Source organism: Budorcas taxicolor, chromosome 15 (assembly GCF_023091745.1).
Source record: "Budorcas taxicolor isolate Tak-1 chromosome 15, Takin1.1, whole genome shotgun sequence".
Lineage (NCBI taxonomy): Eukaryota > Metazoa > Chordata > Mammalia > Artiodactyla > Bovidae > Budorcas > Budorcas taxicolor.
In genome coordinates, this window is record NC_068924.1 from 16,550,823 (window position 1) to 16,577,932 (window position 27,110).

General features: G+C 39.5%; 1 non-coding gene across 1 annotated transcript; it reads left to right on the forward strand.

Moving 5' to 3' along the window:
• The first annotated feature begins 18,434 nt into the window (after positions 1 to 18,434).
• Positions 18,435 to 18,560, forward strand: LOC128061087 (U6atac minor spliceosomal RNA). Its single transcript, XR_008200701.1, has one exon. It is a non-coding gene; the product is annotated as a U6atac minor spliceosomal RNA (small nuclear RNA).
• The last annotated feature ends 8,550 nt before the right edge of the window (positions 18,561 to 27,110 follow it).

Genomic DNA, 27,110 nt, shown 5'->3' on the forward strand with positions numbered 1-27,110 from the left:
ATTCAATTCCTATACTTTACTTACGAAGTTCCTAATTTCCCCTCCTCCCTCGACCCCCCACCACAGACCATCTGTTTTTTGCTACTTCCTGTGTTTCCTTCTCTGTCCCTAGTGACAAGTGTGTTTGTTTTGCTTTTTTTCTTTTTCCAATTTTTGATCTTTAAAAGACACAGTTTTATTTCTCAGTCTTTCCTCTCCACTTATTTCATCAATCCTGGATAACTGACAAATTTATATGAAATTTCCTTTCCAAACTTCACCTTCTCTGCTGCATCTTTGGATTGCTTTCTTCTTGAAACTCCATCAAGAACATATTATTTAAAACAACTTGATGTTCTTTGTGACATTTTGAGGACTGAATGCATTATTCATTGCTATAGTGATAAAAATTCAATGAAAAGTTTGCAGTTTTATAAGTCATATGATGAAAGTATTGCCATGCAGTAACAGAGGCAAAAGTAATAAAAAAGAAAAGGAGCCAGCCTTTAATATGTAATACAAAACATAAAATTTTGCTGGAGGATTGCGTTTTGGTCCTTTGCAAAGTATGTTAGCTATAAAGTATTGCCCAACTCCCACCACCACCCCTTCCCCACAAAATGGTTTATTCTTGATGCTGAAAAATCGCCTACTTCCAGAATATTTTTCTGCAACATGTTTTTCAAGTAGAAGAGAGTAGAAACATAACAGATATAGGGTTTCCCTGGTGGTTCAATGGCAAAAAAAATCTGCCTGCCAATGCAGGAGACTCAGATTCAAGAAGATCCCACATGCTGTGTAGCAACTAAGTCCATGGGTCACAACTATTGAGTCTATACTCTAGAGCCCAGGAGTCACAACAATTTGCCCACATGCCTCAACTACTGAAGCCCTCATGCCATAGAACCCATGCTCTGCAACAAGAGTGGTCACCACACTGAGAAGAGAGAACCCTGTGACTAGAGAGCAGTGCCCACTCACCACAGCTAGAGAAAAGCCAGTGCAGCAACAAAGACCCAGCACAGTCAAAAATAAATAAAGTTGTAAAAAAAAAAGAGAGAGAGAGAATTCAGGGTGCAGGAAAATCTTTAGGGTGGCCAAGGGAGTAGGATTCATGATTTTTTTAAGTTATGATAAAACAATTTCTGTAATGTTTGTCTTTACAAGAAGAAAAATTCTCTTAAAAATATATAAACAATTAATTTTAAAATGTCTACCTGCTTTAATGGCTTCATACTATCATTAATCTCTCAAAGACCCCAAAATACAAAGATACTTGCCCAGAGAGGGCAATTTCATCATTAACTATTCTGGGTATAAATCCATGTTTCATATAATCTTTATAATCAGTTCTACTCTGGGGAGACTTGCTAAAGCTGATTAGGTGACCTTAGCTTTTACTTACATTATGACTGAGACCTCTTATTAGGAGCATCCATTTTGCCATTTTCTGTTGGTTATTTGTGCTTAGATTATGATCTTCATCTTCACTGTAGAGAATTTACAGTTTTCTAACTCACTTGTCCATTTTGCAGAAATAGTTTTTGGGTTATATAAGCATTTACCATGGAATCATAAGTTATTTTGTCTGCTTCCACTTCATTCTCCTCATATGTCAGCTACTGACATTCACACCAATCTACAGATGTGTAGTGAGGATTAAATCATGTAATATTTTAAAGCATTTATTAATACAGCAATGTCTAGCATAGAGGAGGAGTCCAAACATGTTATATAATAATGCTAATGATAATAATCAGTATCTCTCACGTAATTGCATGCTCATCTGGTATTTATTTTTAAAAAACCTCAGAGAATTGAAAAACTTGTCTACATGGTGGAAAATCTACACTGCCTTGCCCACCTCACTTCTGGTGCTCCCAATAAACCATGTGAACTAACCTCATTGCTTCCTCTAAGACAAAATTCGGCACTGTGTTATATTTTCTCCACTATAAATACATAATATCCCAAAAGGCTTTCCCTGCCTGCCAGGCACAAGAATCATGTCTTGCTTAAAGCAAAGCAGGGAGGGGCCAGAGGCAGCCTCCCTGCCTGCGAACTCCCACTCTAATGTCTTCTTTTAGAGCACTTCTTAAAACCTGTGACATGTGACAATCAGATATGCAGATATAATGATACCCCCGGTATACTAAATGTAAGTAGAGATTAACTTGATTTAGACAAAACTATAGGTAGAATTCCAACATATTTTCCCAGATAACCTAAGCTGTTCACACTGCACATTAGAGGCCTGCACTTGAGCTTATGTCTCAAAGGATGGTCCTCAGACTAATTGCATCAGAATCACTGGAGTACTTGTAAAAACACCAAGGTCCATACCCCGTTAGATATAATGAATCAGCTAAAATCAATATATGTTTTAATAGTTTCTCCAAACCCCAGTGAATTATAGTGTCTGTTTCAAAATCTCTGGGGCCAGCACCCAACCATCTGCTTGCTTAACAACCAGTCTTGCTGCTAACCATTGAAGAAAATGATCAACATAGAGAAAAATCTGTTCCAGAGTAACAAACTGTCACGTTTCTAATGTATTTTGAATTTTTATTTCAGATGGAATGTAATTTTATAAGGTTCAAGGGACCAAGAAGATACAGATGATACAGTGCTCGGAATATCAAATTATTAAAGAACCCATATGTGGGGAAATTAACAAGATGGCATCAGTCAGGTTCTCTCACCCCACGCTCTGATGCCCTCTCACCCCATGTTCTGTAAACAATAACTTTGCACAGTTATGTAACAGCTGAGGTCACTTATAGCACAGCACTTGCACATCATGAGGTACTCTCTTGGCCACAGGCTACTTTTGTTTGGAAAGCATACACAAGCTTCAACTGAAAAGCCCTAGGATCTGCTGCATTGAGGCTACATTGGAGGAGCGCCATGGTTATGTTATATGAAGTAATGTTATGGCTACATTATGGTTTTGTTATGGTTTTGTATGGCTGCTGCTATACAGCTGCTACATCAGCCAGGAGAGAGGCTGTGTTATGGATGCCATGCCAGCCAAAAGAGAATGAATGTGCTGCTGTTCCTACGGCTCCTCAAGTCTTCTTCCAGCCTCTTAGCTCAAGCTTTGCCTACCTGGGGTTCAACAAACAGTGTGAACAGTAAGATAATTGGCGTTATGAAAAGGATCAATGACACACCATAAAATTATCTCACAATAATTCTAATTATTGACATTTCCACATCCCATTTTATAGATATAGCAACTTAAACTTAAAAGACAAACTATATAAGCTATTTAAGCAGGAAATAGTTTTTAAGACTGATTTGTATTCATGTCTGTGCTCTTATATGAATAAAAGGGCACAGTTTTATAAATTAAAACTTATCTATATACAGCTACCTTTTTGTGAGGTATTAAATATACTTAAGATACTTTATTATTTAATCCTAGAAAAAACAACCCTGGGAATAAATTTTATGTCCTCAATTTGACAAATATGGAATCTGAGTCTCAGCGAAGTTAAGCAACTTTTCCTAGATCACATAATTAGTGGTAGAAGCAGGACTCCAGCCCAAAGCTCTGCCTCTTTTCTAATTGCAATCATTATGCTCAGAAACACCATTGCAGAGAAAATGTCTTTGATATTTTAAAGTCTATCCAAGAGTTATGATTCAGATATAGACATGACAAATGAAAAAATGTTTTATTTAAATGGTTGTATTTCTTAAGCAAACACATGCAGAAATAATTTACACAGTATAACTTTAAACCTTCAATAAATACAGTGTACCCAGAATCTTATTTGAAAGCTTAGATGTTTTATTATTAATTTCTGAAAAAGACAAGCAGCATTAATTATCTTGTTTTCTTTCGTTGTTTCAGTTTGTGTCATAAATGATTGGCTGTCACCATTTTCTCAACCAATTTGAAATAGGGGCCATGTGGGTTACTAGAAAGTTAACTAGACCTAGAATTTAACTAGACCTTTCCAACATCTCTAAGAAACCTGTTGACATTCTCAGAATGAGAAATTAATAATTAGCATTGATTACTGAACCCTTCCCTGGTGGTGCAGAGGTTAAAGCATCTGCCTGCAATGTGGGAGACCTGGGTTCAATCCCTGGGTCAGGAAGATCCCCTGGAGAAGGAAATGGCAACCCACTCCAGTATTCTTGCCTGGAGAATCCCATGGATGGAGGAGCTTGGTGGGCTAGAGTCCACGGGTCGCAAAGAGTCAGACATGACTGAATGACTTCAATTTCACTTTCACTTTTCACTTTATGGAACACTTGATGAAATTTCAACATAATAGGAATAACTTTGAGAAGTCATTTGAAACAAGAAACTTAGTGAAACTGAATTATTGAGGCAATAATAAAGGTAGGCCATGATCTCAAGTTAAAATGTTTTCCATGCCTGTGAAAATAATTGCTTGGGGTTTATGAGTCTCTGACAGATTTCTTATGCTTCTATTACAAATTCCTCCATAGTTTTGAATGCTCTTCCAATTTATAGTCCAATGACTATACATATTATCATTGACAGTGGCTTCATGTTGTTGTTTATCGCTAAGTTTTGTCTGACTCTTTGTGATCCCATGGACTGTAGCCCACCAGGATCCTCTGTCCATGGGATTTCCCAGGCAAGAATACTGAAGCAGGTTGCCATTCGCTTCTTCAGGGGATATTCCTGACCCAAGGATCTAACCCACATTTCCTGCATTGGCAGGTAGATTGTTTACCAGTGAGCCACCTGGGAAGCCCAGCATAATGTTAATTGGTCTAATCTAACCCAAGGAGATTAGGGTGGGTAAGGTAATTAGACAAGCCTTGGATGAGAGTTCAGGAAACAAGAGGAGTTAATGACAAATTGTTAAAGAAATGGGAATCTAGAACCTAAAGAACTATAGTAAGCTCATAGCCATATTCCTTTAATATAGCATGTACTTTTGATCAGGAGATAGCAATAGTGGAAGCAGGAACTTGCAGAAACAAAAGAGATACCAACAATATTTGGAAGTCAGGAACTTGCCTCAAAAGTTCCATAATCATCAAAGTCTTCTGGCTGACATGGAGGTCTTTAGGAGGTTCCACTTCACTGAAGTGATCCCAGATATTCTCCCATTTAGAGAACAAATAGAAATCTAAGTACTAAAATCAAATTAGGAGTAGTGACCAACTGTTACCAAGCCACAGTAGCAAAAGTTTTCTCAGAAGTCAGCCTCATTTAAACCAAGAAAAATCAACTATAATTTGACCAAAGACAAAGAACTATAATAAGAAACAGAAAGATAACAAGGATTTAAGACTCAAGTAATAGAACAGAGCCAAAGCAAATCTGACTGGGAACAAAAGACGTTGACACAGTGGTCAGTGCCAAAAATCTAAACTAGGCACCTGGTTCTGACAATTACTAGAGTAGTGGTGGGGAGCATATGAACAGACTCCCTGGGAGGACTGAAATCAAGACTATGATGTTATTTTGGCAATGGAGAATGATTGTTTATTTAAGGGTAGTTCAGTTTCTTGGGTTACACTGAAGATGTCTATGAGAGTAGCTAAAAATGAATGCTGTAAATCACAAGCACCTCCTTCCTTTACCTTAGTTGTTGAAGTAAATACAGTGATGGAGGGATGAAACCATGGTGTTAAAATGAGTCAGATAAGACAAGGCAAATGAATTATTTTACCTGTATGTTAAAGAGACAGGTGAAAGTGAAAGTGAAGTCGCTCAGTCGTGTCTGACTCTTTGAGACCCCATGGACTATATCCTATCAGGCTCCTCTGTCCATGGAATTTTCCAGGCAAGAGTACTGGAGTGGGTTGCCATTTTCTTCTCTAGGGGATCTTCCCAACACAGGGATTGAACCCAGGTCTCCCGCACTGCAGGCAGACACTTTACTCTCTGAGCCACCAGGGAAGCCACGGGTAGGGAGAAGTTATCAGGCTTCATCACCAAATGGAAACACGTTACAGTAAAGAGTTCACTTCTAGTACAATGCCATGCATTCTTGGTTGTGCCTTTTTATAAAGCATGGTTTGGTCTCAAGATGATCTGGAATTGTCTTTAGTTCTAGACAAGTCTATCACAAAAATGGTGGTTGAAGCTATAAGTACTCAGGAATATTGAAAGTGGAGAAGTGGGTCAAACTAATAACTGAAGAACAGCTGAAAACCTTTGCTTGGTGTTCTAAATAAATGCTCATATTTGACTGATCATTTGCATTTCCTGAGTGAAAACTATGCCTCAGGATACTATTTCCTTCCCCTCGCTATACTTTTCTGTTAAAGCAGGGTTAAAACCACATATATTAGGTTGGACAAAGTAAAAATTAGTCACCTAGTCTTCTTTTAAGTTATAGGACATAGTGAAGTGAAAAAGAAAGTGAAGTTGCTTCAGTTGTGTCCAACTCTTTGTGACCTTTGTGACCCCATGGACTGTAGCCCACCAGGCTCCATAGGATTCTCCAGGCAAGAATACTAGAGTGGGTTACCTTTCCCTTCTCCAGGGGATTTTCCCAACCCAGGGATCAAACCCTGGTCTCCCATATTGCAAGCGGGAAAGGCAAGAGGGTCCTCAACTCTTGAGGCAGTATGGGCAGAACCTTGACATCAATGATCATGGCCAGCCCTGGATTGAGCAGAAGCAGCAAAGCACGGGGGCAGGCTCCGGTCTGGCCCTGGCTGGGCTGTGACATTAACTACAGGGAATGATGGGCCCGGGAACGAAGCTATGATCCATGCCATGCACGGCCACCCAAGACAGACAAGTCATAGTGAAGAGTTCTGACAAAACATGGTCCCCTGGAGAAGGAAACAGCAACCCGCTCCAATATTTTTGCCTTGAGAATTGACAATGTGAAAAGGCAAAAAGATATGACACCAGAAGATGAGCCTCCAGAGTTGGAAGTTATCCAGTATGATACTGGGGAAGAGTGGAGGGCAGTTACTAACAGCTCCAGTAAGAATGAAGCAGCTGGGCCAAAGCGGGAATGATGCTCAGTTGTGGATGTGTCTGGTGGTAAAAGTAAAGTTCGATGCTGTGAAGAACAATATTACATTGTGTCAGGGTCCAGCCCCGGTGGATCCAGGGAATTCGAAGCAGGGATGGAGTCAGCAAGGAAAAACTTATTTATTTAGAAATATAAAGAGAGATTAGGAAAGAATAGTATAGTAGGAAAATTAGTGGAGAAAAGAGGCTGATATTCCTTGGTTTACACGGAAAGCTAATAAAGTCTCAAGACAAGAAACTTGCACCGTCTGCGTTAGGCCACAGGCGCCCACTTGAATAGCAAAAGGTGCCCCGCCTTGGGCTCCCTTTCGCGTGGGTCTTAGAAGCCCGGGCAAATAAGTAGGCATGAGAAGCCTCCGCGTTCCAAGGGATCAGCCTGAAAAAGAGAGGGAGGGAGAGGGAGAAAAAGAGAGAGTCAACATGGGGGAGGCCAAGCTTGTGCAAAAACCCCATAACTTTATTTTTTAAAGGTGTTTATATACCCTAAGTTTTACATAATGGAAGATAAAGAGTCATGCAGGGGCAGCAGTCCTGACCCTTTCTGTATATCTTTTTGTATACAAAAGGTCTCAGGTGATTTACATTATCTTCTGGCCAAAAGGCCTGTTAACACTTTATGGCTCTCTTCCATAATGAATGTTAATCTCATTTCCCCTAAAGTGTTTTTCTTTAATCTGCATCACCCTCATAGCACTAAAGTTACATCCCTATAAAACAAAGGTACAGTGGGTTATAACAAAGAAGGTACTTAACTCAAAGATCCATGTTGTTATTTACTATATCAACAAATAAAAGATATGAAAATTTGACAGCAAGTATTGGCTCAACAAATGAAACCCTTAATCAGTCCTATTCTAATGATTTTGACTCCTCGGGAGCCCCTACATTCCTAGGATGTTTTGAGCTTCCTGTGCCTCTCGCAGTCGGGAGGCCGCAAACAATCACATGTGCAGCTGTAAGAGTCCGGCAGGCAGGCTAGAAAGCCATCAGAGGGGTTTGGGGATTGAAACACTCTTATTATGCCCAGGAGACTTATTATCCAAAAGCTCTAAATTAACTTTTCCAGAAAAAGGTGGGGGGGGGACAGCCCCCTGTTAATGTCAGAAAAATAGGCAAAAAACACAATGCAGTAAGGCAGGCAGACTCTGGTTTGGGGGCAGATGCATGAGCAGATTCAGCGAGGCTCCCTTAAGGCCTGACTCGCCTTTGCCTGTCAGACCCCTTAACATCATGACCTTTGCCATGGGCAGGACTCCTCGTGCTGGCTCCTGGCAACATTGGAACCTGGAATGTTAGGTACATGAATCAAGATAAACTGGACATGGTCACAGAGGAGGTAGCAAGATTGAACATTAACATCTTAGGAATCAGTGAACTAAAATGGACTGGAATGGGTGAATTTAATTCAGATGACCATTATATCTACTACTGTGGGCAAGAATCCCTTAGAAGAAACGAAGTAGCCCTCATAGTCAACAAAAGAGTCAAAAATGCAGTGCTTGGGTGCAACCTCAAAAACTGATATCAGTTCATTTCCAAGGCAAATCATTCAACACCACAGTAATCCAAGTCTATGCCCCAACAACTGATGCTGAAGAAGCTGAAGTTGACTGGTTCTGTGAAGACCTACAAGACCTTCTAAAACTAACACCACAAAAAAGATATCCTTTTCATCACAGGGGATAGGAATGCAAATGTAGAAAGTCAAGAGATACCCAGAATAAAAGGAAAACTTGGCCTTATCAGTACATAACTAAGCAGTACAAAAGGCTAACAGAGTTTTGATGAGAGAACACACTGGTCATAAAAAAACACCCCTTTCCAACAACACAAGAGATGACTCTACATATGGACATCACCAGATGGTCAATACCAAAATCAGATTGATTTAGTTCTTTGCATCCAAATATGGAGAAGCCCTATACAGTGAGCAAAAACAAGAGCTCAGGAGCTTGTGGCTCCAGGAGCTGACTGTGGTTCAGATCATGAGCTCCTTATTGCAAAATTCAGGCTTAAATTGAAGAAAGTAAGGAAAACCACTAGGTCATTCAGGTATGACCCAAATCAAATCCCTTATGATTATACAGTGGAGGTAAAGAATAGATTCAAGGGGTTAGATCTGGTAGACAGAGTGCCCAAAGAACCATGGACAGAAGTTCGTAACATTGTACAGGAGGCAGTGACCAAAACCATTCCAAAGAAAAAGAAATGCAAGAAGGCAAAGTGGTTGTCTGAGGAGACTTTACATAGCTGAGAAAAGAAGAGAAATGTATGGCAAGGGAGAAAGGAAAAGATAAACCCAACTGAATGCAGAGTTCCAGAGACCAGCAAGGAGAGATAAGAAGGCCTTCTAGACAGTGCAAAGAAATAGAGGAAAACAATAGAATGGGAAAGACTAAAGATCTCTTCAACAAAATTGGAGATATCAAGGAAACATTTCATTCAAGGATGGGCACAACAAAGGACAAAAATGATGAGGAGTTAACAAAGCAGAAAAGACTATGAAGAAGGGTCAAGAATACACAGGACTATACAAACAATGTTTTAATGATCTGGATAATTATGATGGTGTGGCCACTCACCCAGAACTAGACATCCTGGAGTGTGAAGTCAGTGATCTTTAGGAAGCATTACCATGAACAAACTAGTGGAGGTGTTGGAAGACCAGTTGAGCTATTTCAAATCCTAAAGATGATGTTGTGAAAGTGCTGCACTCAATATGTCTGCAAATTTGGAAAACTCAGCAGTGACCACAGGACTGGAAAAGGTCAGTTTTCATTCCAATCCCAGAATGGCAAATGATAAAGAATGTTCCAACTACCATATGATTACATTCATTTCACATGCTAGCAAGGTAATGCTCAAATCCTTCAAGCTAGCCCTCAGCAGTTCATGAACTGAGAACTTCCAGATGTACAAGTTGGGTTTCAAAGAGACAGAGGAACCAGAGATCAAGTTGCCAACATTCGTTAAATCACAGAGAAAGCAAGGGAGCTCCAGAAAATCATCTATCTCTGCATCATTGACTATGCTAAAGTCCTTGACTGTGTGAATCACAACAAACTGTGGAAAATTCTTAAAGAAGTGGGAACACCAGACCACTTTACTTGTTTCCTGAGAATCTTGTATGCAGATGAAGAAGCAACAGTTAGAAGTGAACCTGGAACAATGGACTGGTTCAAAATTGGGAAAAGAGTATGACAACGCTGTATATTGTCACCCTGCTTACTTAACTTACATGCGGAGTACATGATACGAAATGCCAGACTGGATGAAATCACAAGCAGTAATCAAGATTACTGGGAGAAATATCAGCAACCTCAGACATGCAGATGATAACAGTCTAATGGCCTAAAGGGAAGAGGAACTAAAGAGCCTCTTGATGAGGATGAAAAAAGAGAGTGAAAAAGCATATTTGAAACTCAGCACTCAAAAAACCAAGATCATGGCATCCAGTCTGATTACTTCATGGCAAATAGAAGGGTGAAAAGTGGAAGCAGGGACAGATTTTATTTTCCTGGGCTCCAGATCGTTGCAGATGGTGACTGCTGCCATGAAATCAAAAGACAGTTGTTCCATGACAAACCTAAACAGTGTATTAAAAAGCAGAGGCAACGCTTTGCCAACAAATATTCATATAGTCAAAGCTATGTTTTTTTCAGTAGTCATGTACAGATGTGAGAGTTGGATCATAAAGAAGGCTTAACACCAAAGAATTGATGCTTTCAAATTGTAGTCTGAAGAAGACTCTCAAGATTCCCTTGGACTGCAGGGAGATCAAACCAGTCAATACTAAAGGAAATCAACCCTGAATATTTATTGGAAGGACTGATGCTGAAGCTGAAGCTCCAATACTTTGGCCACCTGATGGGAAAAGCCAGATCATTGGAAAAGAGCCTGATGCTGGGAAAAATCAAAGGCAAAAGGAGAAGAGGGTGGCAGAGGATGAGATGGTTGGATAGCATCACTGACTCAGTGGATGTGGATTTGAGCAAAGGCCAAGAGATACTGGAAGACAGATGAGCCTGGCATGCTGCAATTCAAAGGGTTGCAAAGAGTTGGACACAATTTAGAGACTGAACAACAACAAACAGAGGATATCATAGTTCTAGGAGGAAGTGCCTGCAGAGAGGTCCTACATGGAACTGGAGGTTGATGCTGCAGCCAATAGTCAATCAATGAAGATGTAGCCAAGGTTGACAAAAATCCAGCTCTATTCAAAGAGGGTATGAAAAATGTAACCCCCATTTCTCCAAACCAGGTAGTTTCTATAATCAAGCATGGGCTGGGAAGCCACAGTTTCAGATTATGTACAGGTGTCCGAAAAGGAAACATAAAGCAACCCTGACAGGAGAGAACTTAAGGCCTTTAATGTGGAGCTGAGCCATCTCCACCCTTGGTGTATACTGGGCTTGTGACTGCAAAAGTCTGACTGCTACAACTGACATAGGTCAGCTGTAAACAGCTGGGGCTTGAGCACTTCTCTGCTGTGATACACCCCAATTTCTCTTGGAGAAAGACTTCCAGCCTAGGATTTAAAAACTGTTTTACTGCTCCTCTCTCACACTATTGCTGTTTTCTTCCCTACAACTTTGTCAGGGCCTATCCTTGAATGCCATCATGGGCATCGCACAGCAAGTTGCTTACCCCTTGAGGCAAATGATCTTCAGCCTTATTTTCATGTGACTGGTAAAAGAGTTCATGACTAGATTCTAGGCCCCCAAAAGCTAGAAAACAGTAATTCAACATCAAATAGCTAGACAAGATTTCTGTAACTTCCTCCTCACATGTCAAATCACCCAGGAAGTAGGCTTCACTGTGATGAGATGTCCCATTTGCTGGGTCTTCAGGAGTTGGTCCTCCTCAGTAAGAAAGGAATGTAAGACCTCACAGCAGAATTCTCTTTCAGCAACTGCTGGTTTAAATGCCCTAGAGCATATTGTTGGGCTTCCCAGGTAGCTCAGCTGGTAAAGAATCCACCTGCAAAGCAGGAGAACCTGGTTCTATCCCTGGATTGGGAAGATCCCCTGCAGAAGGATAAACTACCCACTTATCCCTTTTTGGACTTCCCTGGTGGTTCAGATGGTAAAGAATCTGCTTGCAATGTGGGAAACCTGGGTTCAATCCCTGGGTTGGGAGGAGGCCATGGCAACCCACTCCAATATTCTTGTCTGGAGAATCCCCATGGACAGAGGAGCCTGGTGGGCTACAGTCCATGGGGTTGCAAAGAGTCAGACTTGGCTGAGCAACTAAGCACAGAGCATATTGTTTCCAGGGTAAAGTCAAGGCCTGGAAGGCACAGGTGAGGCTCAGAGTCCACTCCTGTTATTATTTGCAAGTTAGGTTGTCAAAGGCAACTCTCCAACTCCCTAGTGGATGTAAAGCCCTAAAAGATACACATGTACTCAGGTAAGGATAAAATACATTTGGTAGTGTAGCAGCAGCTAAAAACAGGAGATGCCACCAGCAAGAAGAGTCTGGATCTCTTCAACTACTGTTAGCAGGGTCTGCTTAAACCCCAGGGGAAGGTACAGAACTGCACATAGAAATTAAACATCAGTCCACCAGTGTTGCTCGAAAACAGTATATTCACAAAGCAGGACAGGCTTGTAAGTGACATGCAAGCAACATAAGGTAGCAAAATCATCACAAATCAGTGACAAAAGGAAGAGAGATCCAACCGCAGGCAAACCTTAGAATTCCCAGCAGGCATCTTCACCAGGAAGTCCCTTCCTGACCCAGGGATAGAACCCCTGTCTCTAGCATCTCCTGCATTAGCAGTCAGGTTCTTTACCACTAGTGCCACCTGGGAAGTTACACCAGGAAGTCCACCAGGAGGTAAAGGGCTTGAAGAGTTTACAAGCAAAGTGCTCTCCTTTGGAGAACTCCTGAAAGCAAAGCAGGGTCTCCCTTCTCATAGAAAGCAAAATCGTTCCCAGGACATGGGTTCAGAAGTAGTGGACAGGAAGCACTTTCAAAGGGCTCCCAGACTAAATCTGAAACTGAGCAGCAGGTAGGAGCCTTACAGAGGCTTTCAAATCCCTGTTGGGGGGAGCAGCTGGGGCAACAGCTGCTTTGGGACTACAGGTACACTCCAAAGGCTCCCACTGGGAGAACAAGCCAAGCCTTCAGGTCACAGAGATGGAGGGGGGCATCTGATTTATACCTCTTAGAGTTGTCAGGTAGGCCCCATCTCCTGGTTTCTTTGAACTATTCATATTTTACATTGTTAATTCAATTTTTCTTAATCAAGCTATAAACTCTTTGAAGCCCACAGCTTATACTTTTGTATCTTACACTCTGGCATCCAGGATTAAGTACTGCACATAAGTAGTACTAATATATATTTGCTGACTCATTCTACTGCTGATTTAAAGGCAGCATGGTACAACAGAGAAGCACCCTGCATAGAAACACAAGTATTTAATTCTGGCAAATCTTGTCACTTTTCTGCACTTCAGTTCTTTCTGCCCCTTCATGAATATGCATGTACCATAAGCTTAAAACTTCCTCAGTTTTGTTATTCTGAGACACCCTGCTTTGGGAAGATCCTTGGTGTTCTCCCTACTTGCTGCAAGTAATAATAAATATTTCCTTCTCCTAATCTTTGCCTTACATGTGTCTTTTGGCTTGACACCTACCAATAGGTGAACCCAGTTTGGGGTAAAACTGTTAATTTTTAAATTATGTTTCTTTGAGACTTACAGTTTCTTAAACATGCCTCAGGTAGTCATCATGCACAATGGGAGTGCGAAGAGGAAAGGGACACTGGCCCATGACCACTTTATTGAGAGCAGATTCACTTTTGTTGGTTTTACATTTTGGAGTTCAGAGTTGAAGTTTTATTTGTAAGAACGTTGTTGAACCCAAGTTCAACAAACCATGAAGCCAAACAAACCAAAACATCAGAATCTGGAGCAGTGAAAGCCTTATTGCAAGGGCCAATAAATCAAGGAGACTGGAGAGGTGGGTGGGTGCTCATGGTCTAATGACCCAAACTCTCCATGACTGAGTTCTTACAGGCAAAATTTCAGGTGAAGTCTGACCTTCCTCTGAGTGATGGGTGGTAAGGTAACAGGGTGGTGTTCCTGAAATCCCAATCACAGCCTCTGGTTCCAACCAGTCTGGGGTCCTTGTGCTTATGCCCAGCCGGAAGTTATCATCCTCCACCTGGTGTGGGTGGGGGGCATTAGTCCCTATAGGAAAACTCAGAAGTGTATCCCGTTGTCATGTATATCCCTTGAAGAGGAACCAGGATCCTGCCTCATGGCTGCACTATTTTTCTTGACTGCCTTTCCTTAGTTTCTGTAATCCCTTAAACCCCTTACTCCCCTAACTCATAACTGTTTGAATCTGCCTTTGGAACTCAAGGAAGCTCTAAGAGGCTGAAACATTCCTACAAACAAGAAACAGGAGACACGGAAAGCCTTTTTAAAAAAAAATCTGGGTGGGCTCTACTGGGTCCTGCTTGGTTTCAAGAGTTCTGTGACTAAATTTTTTTGAGTCACCTAACTCAATTATTTCAAAGGTCCTTTTCACTTTAACATGATTTTGTAATTTCATAGACATTAGGTGGGAAGAGTCTTATTAATTGAATTCCGTCCTAGTGCACGAACTGTGCTTCCCTTTACCCTCACTTTCCATGTTTGCAGAGGTGAAATAAAGACAGCTGTGTTGTTTGCATCTAACCACATACCTCTTTCACACCCTTCAGTTCAGTCATTTCAAATGTGTGACAACTTCCCTTTCCTCCAGCCTAATTAGTGTTCTAATTTTTAGGAGCATTATCTGAGACACCTCTATTTCTGCTAACCTTAGATACATCTCTGCTTCTTTTGGTTTTTCCCTTTCAAGGATGTTTTTACCTCTTACTTCTCACTACTACTTCTTTGGTGGCATAATGTTTGTTTTTTTCACCCCTCTGCCTATTTCATACCCAAGGGTTCTCAAAACCACTAAGAAATTTATGTGAGTGATATCTGTAGACTAACAGACTCAGCAATGGAGAAGGAAAAATGATACAGGAAGAAGAAATGGAAAATACAAAAGGAAATAAAGAAAGCAAGAGGAGTGATAGAAGGAGGTATGTATGGTCTCTATGTAACCAAGCAGGACCCTATGTGGCCTTTCTGGGACAGACCTTTCCTTCCATGTCCTCTGCCTGCCTCTTGTTGTAGAAAAGCTATAGTCTCTCAGTCTTCCCCTGACTTACAAAAGCCTGTCTCAACAATTAATGGTTGAAAGTGCTACTGAAGAGTGAGTTCTTGTCTCATCACAAAAAGGATTCAGAGATAAAACATAGAGGTCAAGAAAAACAAGCAAGGATTTATTAAGCACTTTATTACACTCAAAAGGGAAGAGTGGGCAGACTCACATGAGTAGCTACCACGAACTTTTTTGGCAAACTAGTTGTATGGGGGTGTAAAAATGAATGGGCAGAATATTCATTGGGGAGGGATGGTTTGGGGGTCATATTTCTTGATTTTCATCCCAGCTCTATCTTCCCAAAGAGGGGAAGGATTTTTGTCCTTATTTACCCTTGGACAGCAAGGAGATCAAACCAATCAATCCCAAAGGAAATCAACCCTGAATAGTCATTGGAAGGACTGATGCTGGAGCTGATGCGTCAATACTTTGGCCACCTGATGTGAAGAGCTGACTCATTGGAAAAGACCCTAATGCTGGGAAAGACTGAAGGCAAAAGGAGAAGGGGACGACAGAGGATGAGATAGATATCATCTAACTAGATAGTCTAGTTAGATAGACTCATTGGACATCAATTTGAGCAAACTCTCTGAGATAGTGAAGGACAGGGAAGCCTGGCAAGTTGCAGCCCATGACGTCAGAAAGAGTTGGACACGACTTAATGGCTGAAGAACAACAAGAGCCTTGATCAGAACTGTTACCGCATCAGTGCATGATGGGTACTACTTATCTGCAAGGCTAATTCCTTTTAATGAGAGAATAAGCGAAAGGTTACATTAATGCAGGCTGAAAATTCCTGCATTTTCCCACCTATCTTTGTCTACCTCCAGGACACCTATCTCCTCAAAGTATATGGCTTCCTGTCAGTCCGAGGTTTCTGCTTTGTTTTGTTTGCCAAAAGACTCCTGTTGTTTACAAGATGTATGGTTTCCTGCCATTTAGCCTGACCCCCTTTCTCTGCTCATATTTAGTGATTGTTGTTTGTTGTTTTAGTTGCTAATTCATGTCTTACTCTTTTGTGACCCCTCCAACTGTACTCATCAGGCTGCTATGTCCATGGGCTTTCCCAGGCAAAAACCCAGGAGTGGGTTGCCATTTCCTTTTCCAGGGGATCTTCCTGATGCAGGGATCAAATGTGCATATCCTACATTGGCAGGCAAATTCTTCACCACTGAGCCGTCTGGGAAGCCCATATTTAGCTATATATCAGTTCTAGTAAAAAGATGTGAATATGTAGCAGCTGGGCAAGGAGAAGTGGTAACAATTTAAACATCAGAGAATCTTTAGTTCCTTTCTGAAATACATAGATAACAGTACCTGATGCACATTTCCTAAATTGTTTTACAGATACAAAAACATCATGAAATGGAAGTTAACTATTTGATGACTGGGAGCACATAATAGCCCGCAGACCTACACAAATCCCCAAACTGATAACATTAGCCCTTGTGACATGGCCCTGTTACTTCACCATAAACCAATCAGAATTGTACATGATTTGATTACATACCTTGTGAACCCCCCACGCCTGTTACTTTGCCTTTAAATTTGCATTCCTTAAACCCCTCAGGGAGTTCAGATATTTTGAGCATTAGCCGCCCTGGACACCCTGTCTACCACTTTACAATAAATACTGTACTTTCTTTCACCACATTGTGGTCTCAGACTGGCTTTACTGTGCATGGGTGAGAGAACACAACATCTTGGTATACAGTGATATTTATTCTTTTCTTCTGCTTCTCTAAAACATACTCCAAACTGCCATTAAATATGGCACTGCTTTGGCTAACAATTTTTAAAAACTCGCACTTTTTCTTTCATCTCATCAAATAGCAGTCAACTAGCATGATTTTGAAAGACAATATCACATAGTAGGTCACATGTGGACTCCATACATAAATGATCTGGAATCTTGCCAGCTCTGATCTTGATCTCTCTGTATTTCAGGTTCTTTAATATGGGATAATAATAGACCTCACCTTCACAACTGTCATGATGATGAAATAAGATGATACAAGTAAAATGTTCTGAGTAAGTCCTGGCACAAAGAACCTTATTCTGAAAAAAATGTTTTGCTTTACAGCTTTGCCCCCACCTTTTCCTAACACATCATGTTCCTTTGTAAATACATTGGCCCACTCTCTGTGGCCTTACCATGCCTACCACAGCCTAATAAATGTTAATGGTAAACAACAGCAATCATTGCTTCTCTCTGTGGAATGGCTATTACTCTTGCTGTTTTGCTAGAAAAATACTAGTTTCACTCAGGCAAAGAAAGGCGGTAACCACATCATAATATATCCACAATAGGCCTGTTTAGGAGGTTTAGCCTTGGGCAACAAACAAATTTTATAATTTTATTGCAAGAATATAAAAAACAAGTGAGCTACAGTTCATGCTTTTACATAACTTGGCTTATCTCCTATGTGTTTGACTCTTAATCAGCTGTGTACTTTAGAATCACCTGGGAGTTTTTAAAAACAATATATACCTGGGCTCTGTCCCTAAAGGATTCTGATTCACTAGGCCTAGGTGATGTTCTGGCATGTTTATTTGGAATTGTTTACCTAAGTGATTCTGATGTAAAACTAGTGTTCCTGGCTCATTGCCTTCCATTCAACAAAAGCAATTTCAACTACTGGAGTGAAAAAAATCACCCACAATTTTTATGGCCTCTCCATATAAGTAGGTATACCAGCGATTTCTTAACAAATTATCCAATCACAGAAGTAAATGTCTATAGTTTAAGTTTATAATCATGAAATTATGAATTATGTTCCATTTGGATTGAGGTACCAGCAACTCTTCGGATGAGATTTTCTGCCATTTTAATGAGTAGAAAAGGGAGCCTTTGTGGATAAGATGGCAGCTCCATCAAACCACCTGTAGACTCCAGTGCTGGGAAGCCTCAGACCAAACATTCAATTAGACCAGAACACAGCCCCACTCATCAGCAGACAGACTGCAAAGTCTCCATGAATAAACAACTGCTTGATAAAAAACACAGACCCAGACACAGCCCTACTCACTAGATGGACAAGACCCAAATCCACCCACCAGAGAGTGGGTGTAAGTCTCTCACATGAGGAAGCTTGCACAAGTCTCTAGACAGCCTCATTGACCAGGGGGCAAGGAGCAGAAGCTAGAAGAACTACAACCCTGAAGCTTGTGGAATGGAATATGCAAACACAGAAAGCTAGATACAATGAGACGGCAGAAGAATATGTCCCAGATGAAGGCACAAGATAAAAACCCCAGAAGAGTGTTGTATGAAAGGAGAGAAGGTTAGCACTCCCCTTGACGAGGATGGAAGAGGCTCTCAGGCCTGACAATATGTGTATGGTTAAGGCATTGCCTCCTACTTTGTGGCAGCTAAGCACGGTTTATTACAAACATACAATGGTGAAAAGACAGTCTCTTTTACAAGTGGTGCCGGGAAAACTGGTCAACCACTTGTCAAAGAAAGAAACTAGAACATTTTCTAACACTATATGCAAAAATAAACTCAAAATGGATTAAGGTCTAAATGTAACACCAGAAACTATTAAACTCTTAGAGGAAAACATAGGCAGAACACTCACTGACATAAATCACATCAAGATTCTCTATGACCCACCTCCCAGAGTAGTGGTAATAAAAACAAAAATAAACAAGTGGAACCCTAATTAAACTTTTTGCTATATTTCTCCAAAATATAAAAGCAGCTCATGCAACTCAATACTAGAAAACTTAACACCCAAGCAAAAAGGAAATCAATCCAGAATATTCACTGAAAGGACTGACGCTAAAGCTGAAACTCCAATACTTTGGCCACTGATGCGAAGCACTGACTCATTGGAAAAGACACTGATGTTGTGAAAGTGTGAAGGCAGGAAGAGAAAGGGACACCAGGGGATGAGATGGTTGGATGGCATCACTGACTCGATGGATATGAGTTTGAGCAAGCTTCAAGAGTTGGTGATGGACAGGGAAGCCTGGCATGCTTCAGTCCATGGGGTTGCAGAGTCGGACATGACTGAGTGATTGAACTGAACTGAACTGAATAGAATTAAATTTAAAAGATTTTGCATAATGAAGGTAACTATAAGCAAGGTGAAAAGGCAGTCTTCAGAGTAGGAGAAAATAATAGCAAATAAAACAACTGACAAAGAATTAATCTCCAAAATATAAAAGCGGCTCATGCAACTCAATACCAGAAAACTTAACACCCAAGCAAAAAGTGGGCCAAAAAAACTAAACAGACATTTCTCCAGAGAAGACATACAGATGGCTACTAAACACATGAAAAGATGCCCAGCATTGTTTATTATTAGACAAATGCAAATCAAAACCACAATGAGGCATCATCTCATGCCACTCAGGATGGCCGCCATCAAAAAGTCTACATAAAATAAATGCTGGAGAGGGTGTGGAAAAAAGGGAACCCTCTTACACTGTTGGTGGGAATGAAAACTGGTACAGCCACTGTGGAGAACAGTGTGGAGATTTCTTTAAAAACTGGAAACAGAACTGCCATACAACCCAGCAATCCCACTACTGGGCATACACATCAAGGAAACCAAAATTGAAAGAGACACATAAACCCCAAAGTTCACTGCAGCACTGTTTACAATAGCTAGGACATGGAAGCAACCCAGATGTCCAACCACAGATGAATGGATAAGGAAGTTATAGTACATATACACAATGGAATATTACTCAGCTGTAAAAGGGAACACAATTAAGTCAGTTCTAATGAGGCGGATGAAACTGAAGAATATTAAACAGTGTAGTAAGTCAGAAAGAGAAACACCAATACAATATATTAACACATATATATGGAATTTAGAAAAACGGTAATGATGATCCTATATGCAAGGCAGCAAAAGAAACACAAATGCAAAGAACAGACTTTTGGACTCTGTGGGAGAAGACAAGGGTGGGACGATTTGAGAGAATAGCATCTAAACATGTATATTACTATGTGTGAAATAGATGACCAGTACAAGTTCTATGCATGAAGCAGGGCACTCAAAGCTGGTGCTCTGGGACAATGCAGAGGGATAGGGTAGGGAAGGAGGTGGAAGGGACATTCAGGATGGGGGAACACATGTGTACCCATGGCAGATTCATGTCAGTATATGGCAAAAATCATCACAATATGTAAAGAAATTATCCTCCAATTGAAATAATTTAATTAAAAATAAACAAAAAATTTTTTTAAAAGAAAGAACATGTTGAAGTGCTGAAAGAATAAACAAATATTCACAGCAAACAAAAATAAAAAAAGGACAAATGGGTCTGCATCAAACTTAAAAACTTCCATTCATAAAAATACACAGCAAACAGAACAAAAGGCAACCTATGGAATAGGAGAAAATATTTACAATCATTTACCTGATAAAGGATATCTACAATATATAAAGAACTACAACTCAACAAGATATCACTTTGCCAACAAAGGTCCGTCTAGTCAAGGCTATGGTTTTTCCAGTGGTCATGTATGGATGTGAGAGATAGACTGTGAAGAAAGCTGAGCACCAAAGAATTGATGCTTTTGAACTGTGGTGTTGGAGAAGACTCTTGAGAGTCCCTTGGACTGCAAGGAGATCCAACCAGTCCATCCTAAAGGAGATCAGTCCTGGGTGTTCATTGAAAGGACTGATGCTGAAGCTGAAACTCCAATACTTTGGCCACCTCATTCGAAGAGCTGACTCATTGGAAAAGACCCTGATGCTGGGAGGGATTGGGGGTAGGAGGAGAAGGGGACAACAGAGGATGAGATGGCTGGATGGGATCACTGACTCGATGGACATGAGTTTGAGTGAACTCCGGGAGTTGGTGATGGACAGGGAGGCCTGGTGTGCTGTGTTTCATGAGGTCGCAAAGAGTCGGACATGACTGAGCGACTGAACTGAACTGAACAACTCAACAAAAAAAAACTAACTCAATTTAAAAATCAGCAATGGCTCTAAAGCAATTATCCTTCAATAAAAAATAAATTAATTTAAAAAAATCAGCAAAGGACTTGAGAAAACATTTTTCCAAATGTGATATACAAATGGTGAATAAGCATACAAAAATATACTCAAAATCACTAACTGTCAGAGAGATACAAACTCAAAGCGCAATGAGATATTACCTCCACACCATTAAGACAGCTGCTATTAAACAAAACGAAAAAGAAATAAACATTGGTGGGCATGTGGAGAAACTGGAACCCTTGCTCCAATCCTGATGATAAGATTGTAAAATGGTACAACTGCTATGGAAAACAATATAAGAGTACCTCAAAAAACAGAAAATAAATCTACCATATGACTCAGCAATCCCACTTCTGGGTAGATATACAAAAGAATTGAAAGCAGGGCCTCAAAGAAATATTTGCATATCTAAACTTAAAGTAGCATTACTATAATAGCCAAGAAGTAAAGTCAACCCAAATGTCCATCGAAAGATAAATGGATAACGTGTGGTATATACATAGAATGAAGCCTGAAAAAGGAAAGAAATTCTGTCACACGAGGTAACATAGATACATTTGAGGACATTATGCTAAGTGAAATAATCCAGTTACAAGAGGACAAATACACGTATGGCTGAGTCCCTTTGCTATTCACCTGGAATTAACACAGCACCGTTAACTGGCTATATATCCCAATACAAAATAAAAAGTTTAAAGTTTGGGGGGAAAAAAAAAGAGGACACATATTATATGATTCTACTCACATGAGATACCTCAAGAAGTCAAAATCATAGAAACAGAAAGTAGAATGGGTTTAGGCTTGGAAGAGGGGGAACAGGAAGAACTGTTTTTAATGGGTATTGAGTTTCAAATGTGTAATATGAAAAAGTTATGGAGATCTATTTTACAATCATGCAAATATATGCAACACTACTGAACTGTACACTTAAAATTTATTAGATAGTAAATTTTGTATGTGTTTTTAATCACAGTTAAAAAAAACAAACAAACAAAAAAAAAACAAATGTTAACCTAGGGGACAATGGTGGAAATCACTGCTGTGAAACAGAATAAAGAATGAAAAGAAATTAAGACAGTGTAAGAGAGAGGGGGGACAACATTAAATGTACAAGCATTTGCATTATAGAGATTACAGAAAGAAAAGAGAAAGAGAAAGGACCTCAGAAAATATTTGAAGAGCTGAAAACTTTCCTAACATGGGAAAGGAAACAGTTTTCCAAATTCCAAGCAGGATAAAACCAAGGAGGAACATGCTGAGACACATCATAATCAAACTGACAAAAATTAAAGGCAAAGAAAAATATTGAAATCAACGAGGGAAGACAACAAATAATGAACAAAAGAATGTCCATAAGACTGTCAGCTCATTTCTCAGTAGAAATTCTGCAAACCAGAAGGTAGTTTTACAATATATTTAAAATGACAAAAAGGAAGAACTTACAACCAAGAATACTCTACCCAGCAAGGCTTTCATTCAGATTTGACAGAGAAATCAAAAGCTTTACAGACAAGCAAAAGCCAAGAGAATTCAGCACCAACAGAACCACTATGAAATAAATGCTATAGGAACTTCTCTAGGCAGAAAAAAGAAGGACATAACTAGAAATAAGAAAATTATAAATGGAAAAAACTCACTGGCAAAGGCAAACATACAGTAAAGGTATCCACACACAAATGTGACATCAAAACCAAAAGTTGTGAAGAGAGAACAAATGTAAAATATTGGAAATGCATTTGATATTAAAAGACCAACAACTTAAAACAGTTTTTTTTGTATATAGACTGCTGTATCAATACCTCATGGTAAGTACAAACTGAAATTCTACAATAGATATACACAAAAAAGAAAAGGAATCCACACACAATACTGAAGTTGGTCATCAAATATCAAGAGGAGAGAACACAATAAAAAGGAAAAAAAAACACCTACAAAAAGAAATCACAAACAATTAACAAAATGGCAGTGGGAATATGCATATCAATAATCACCTGAAATGTAAATGGATTATATGATCTGACAAATAGATGAAGACTGAATAAAAATATATATATATATATATGAAACAATGTTCATAAAAATGCTGTCTACAAGAGAACCAATTCAGATCTAGGTACACATACTAACTGAAAGTGAAGGGATGGAAAAAGATATACCATCAAAATGGAAATCAAAAGAAAACTGAAATAGCAATACTCATATTAGATGAAATAGACTTGAAAATAAAAACTATGACAAGAGATGAAGAAGGACATTACATCATGATGATGAGATCAACCCAAGAAGAACCTATAGCAATTTTAAATACATACACACCCATCTAGAAGAATCTCAACTTACCACCATTAAAGGAGAAATCAACTGTATACAATAATACTGGTGGAATTTAACACCCCACTCTCATCAACAGACAGATCATCCAGACAGAAAATCAATAAGGAAAAACAGACCTTAAATGACAAAGTAAACCAGAAGGATTTAATTCACATTTCTAGAGCATTCCATCCAAAAACAGTAGAATACACTGTCTTCTCAAGTGTACAGAGTTGATCACATGCTGGGCCACAAGTCTCAGAATATTTAAGAAAATTTAAATCAATCAAACATCTTTTCTGACCCAAATGTTATGAAATTAGAAATCAACTACAAGAGAAAAAAAAAAACCTATAAAAAAACAAAAATACATAGAGGCTAAACAATCTGATAATAAACAACCATTGGATCAATGAAGAAATTAAAGAGGTAATCAAAAAAATACCTAAAGGCAAATGAAAATGAAAACAAGATGATCCAAAACCTATGGGATATAGGGCAGAAAGGGAAGATAGGATGAACTGACAGACTGGCACTGACATATATACACTACAATATATAGTCAGTCAGTCGGTCAGTTCAGTCACTCAGTCGTATCCAACTCTTTGCAACCCCATGAACTGCAGCACGCCAAGCCTCTCTGTCCATCACCAACTCCCGGAGTCCACCCAAACCCATGTCCGTTGAGTTAGTGATGCCATCCAACCATCTCATCCTCTGTCATCCCCTTCTCCTCCTGCCCTCAATTTTTCCCAGCATCAGGGTCTTTTCAAATGAGTCAGTTGTTTGCATCAGGTGGCCAAAGTATTGGAGTTTCAGCTTCAACATCAGTCCTTCCAGTGAACACCCAGGACTGATCTCCTTTAGGATGGACTGGTTGGATCTCCTTGCAGTCAAAGGGACTCTTAAGAGTCTTCTCCAACACCACAGTTCAAAAGCATCAATTCCTCGGTGCTCAGCTTTCTTCACAGTCTATCTCTCACATCCATACATGACCACTGGAAAAACCATAGCCTTGACTAGATGGACCTTTGTTGGCAAAATAATGTCTCTGCTTTTTAATATGCTGTCTAGGTTGGTCATAACTTTCCTTCCAAGGAGTAAGCATTTTTTAATTTCATGACTGCAATCACCATCTGCAGTGATTTTGGAGCCCAAAAAAATAAAGTCTGACATTGTTTCCCCATCTGTTTGCCGTGAAATGATGGGACCAGATGCCATGATCTTAGTTTTCTGAATGTTGAGCTTTAAGCCAACTTTTTCACTCTCCTCCTTCACTTTCATCAAGAGGCTTTTTAGTTCCTTTTCACTTTCTGCCATAAGGGTGATGTCATCTGCATATCTGAGGTTATTGATACTTCTCCTGGCAATCTTGATTCCAGGTTGTGCTTCCTCCAGCACAGCATTTCTCATGATGTATTCTGCAATATAAGTTAAATAAGCAGGGTGACAATATACAGCCTTGACGCACTCCTTTTCCTATTTGGAGCCAGTCTGCTGTTCCACATCCAGCTCTAACAATGTACAGAGCAAATAACAAATGAGAACCTACTACATGGCACAAGGAACTCGACTCAATGCACTCTGATGACCAAAATCGGAATGAAATCTGAAAAAGAGTGGATACATGTGTGTGTATAACTGATTCAGTTTGCTGCACAGAAGAAACTAACACAACATTGTAAGCAACCATAATCTAATAAAAAAAAAAAACCCATAGGATGCTGCAAAAGTAGTTCTAAGAGGGAAGCTTGTAATAATGTAATATTACCTTGGAAACTAGAAAAACTTCAAACAACCCAACTTTTTACCTAAAGCAACTGGATAAAAAAACAAACAAAGCACAAAGTTTGTAGGAGGAAAGAAATCATAAAGATCAGAGCAGCTATAAATGAAATGAAGATTAAAAAAAAACAATTGAAAAGATCAATGAATCTAAAAGCTGGTTCTTTGAAGAGATAAAACTGATAAACCTTTAGCCAAACTCATCCAGAAAGAGTGGGAAGGCTCAAGTCAATAAAATTAGAAATGAAAAAGGAGAAGTTACAACAATCACCACAGAAATACGAAGAATCATTAAAGATTACTACAAGCAACTATACATCAATACACTGGACAACCTAGAAGAAGTGGACAAATTTTTAAAAAGGTACACTCTACCAAGATTGAACCAGGAAGATAGTAAATATGAACCTTCAAGCAAAAGTACTGAAATTGCAATTGTGATTTTATAACTTCAACAAACAACAGTTCAGGACTTTTGCAGGTTAGTTCTATCAAACATTTAAAGAAGAGTTAACAGCTATCCTTCTGAAACTATTCCAAAAAAGGCTCAGAGGGAGGAAGTCTCACCAACCCATTCTTTGAGGCAACCATCAGCCTGATACCAAAACCAGGAAAAAATACAACAATAACAACAAAAAGAAAATTACAGGCCAATATCACCGATGAACACAGACACAAAAATCCTCAGTAAAATATTAGCAATCTGAATCCAGCCATATACTAAAATTATCATACACCATGATGCAGTGTGATTTATCCCAGGGATGCTAAATTTTTTCAGTAACTCCAAATCAACTCGTTTGATGCAGCTCATCAAAAACTCTAAGAATTAAAAACCATACAATCATCTCAATAGAGGCAAAAAAGCTTTTGGAAAAAATCAACACCCATTTATGATAAAGACTCTTCAGACAGTGGGTATAGAGGGAACATACCTCAACATAATAAAGGCCATATATGACAAACCTATAGCTAATAACATACTCAGTGGGGAAAGCTGAAAGCGATCCCTCTAAGATTAGGAACAAGACAAGGATGTCCACTCTCACCACTTTTATTTAACATAGTTTTTGAATTCTAAGCCACAGCAATCAGAGAAGGAAAAAAATAAATAAAAAGAATCCAAATTGGAAAATAAGTTAAACTGTAACTGTTTGAGGATGACATGATATTATAAATAGAAAGCTCTAGAGATGCTACCAGAAAACTACTAGTCTTCATCAACAAATTCAGTAAATTTTCAGGATACAAAATTAATACACAGAAACCTGTTGTATTTCTATGCACTAAAAACAAAAGATTAGAAAGAGCAATTGAGGAAACAATTCCATGTGTGCATGCTAAGTCACTTCAGTCATGTCTGACTCTTTGTGACCCCATGGATTGTAGCCTGCCAGGTTCCTCTGTCCATGGAAATATCCAGGCAAGTATGCTGGAGTGGGTTGCTGTCCCTCCTCCAAGGGATCCTCCCAACCCAGGGATGGAACCCCAACTCTTATGTCTCCTGCATTGATGGGTGGGTTCTTTACTACTAGCACTACATGTGGAGCCTGAAACAATCCCACTTACTATCATAGCAAAAAGAATAAAATACCTAGGAATAAACATACCTGAGGACACAAAAGACCTGTACTCCAAAATGAAAAGAATAGAAATCTTTCTTATTTTTGATGAAAGAAATAAAAAATATCACAAACAGGTGGAAAGATATACCATGTTCTTGGATTGGTAGAGTCAACATTGTGAAAATGAATATACTACTCAAAGCAACATACAGATTCAAGGCAACCCCTATCAAATTACCAATGGCATTTTTCATAGAACTAGAACAAAAAATCTTAAAATTTGTATGGAGACACCAAAGACCCCGAATAGCA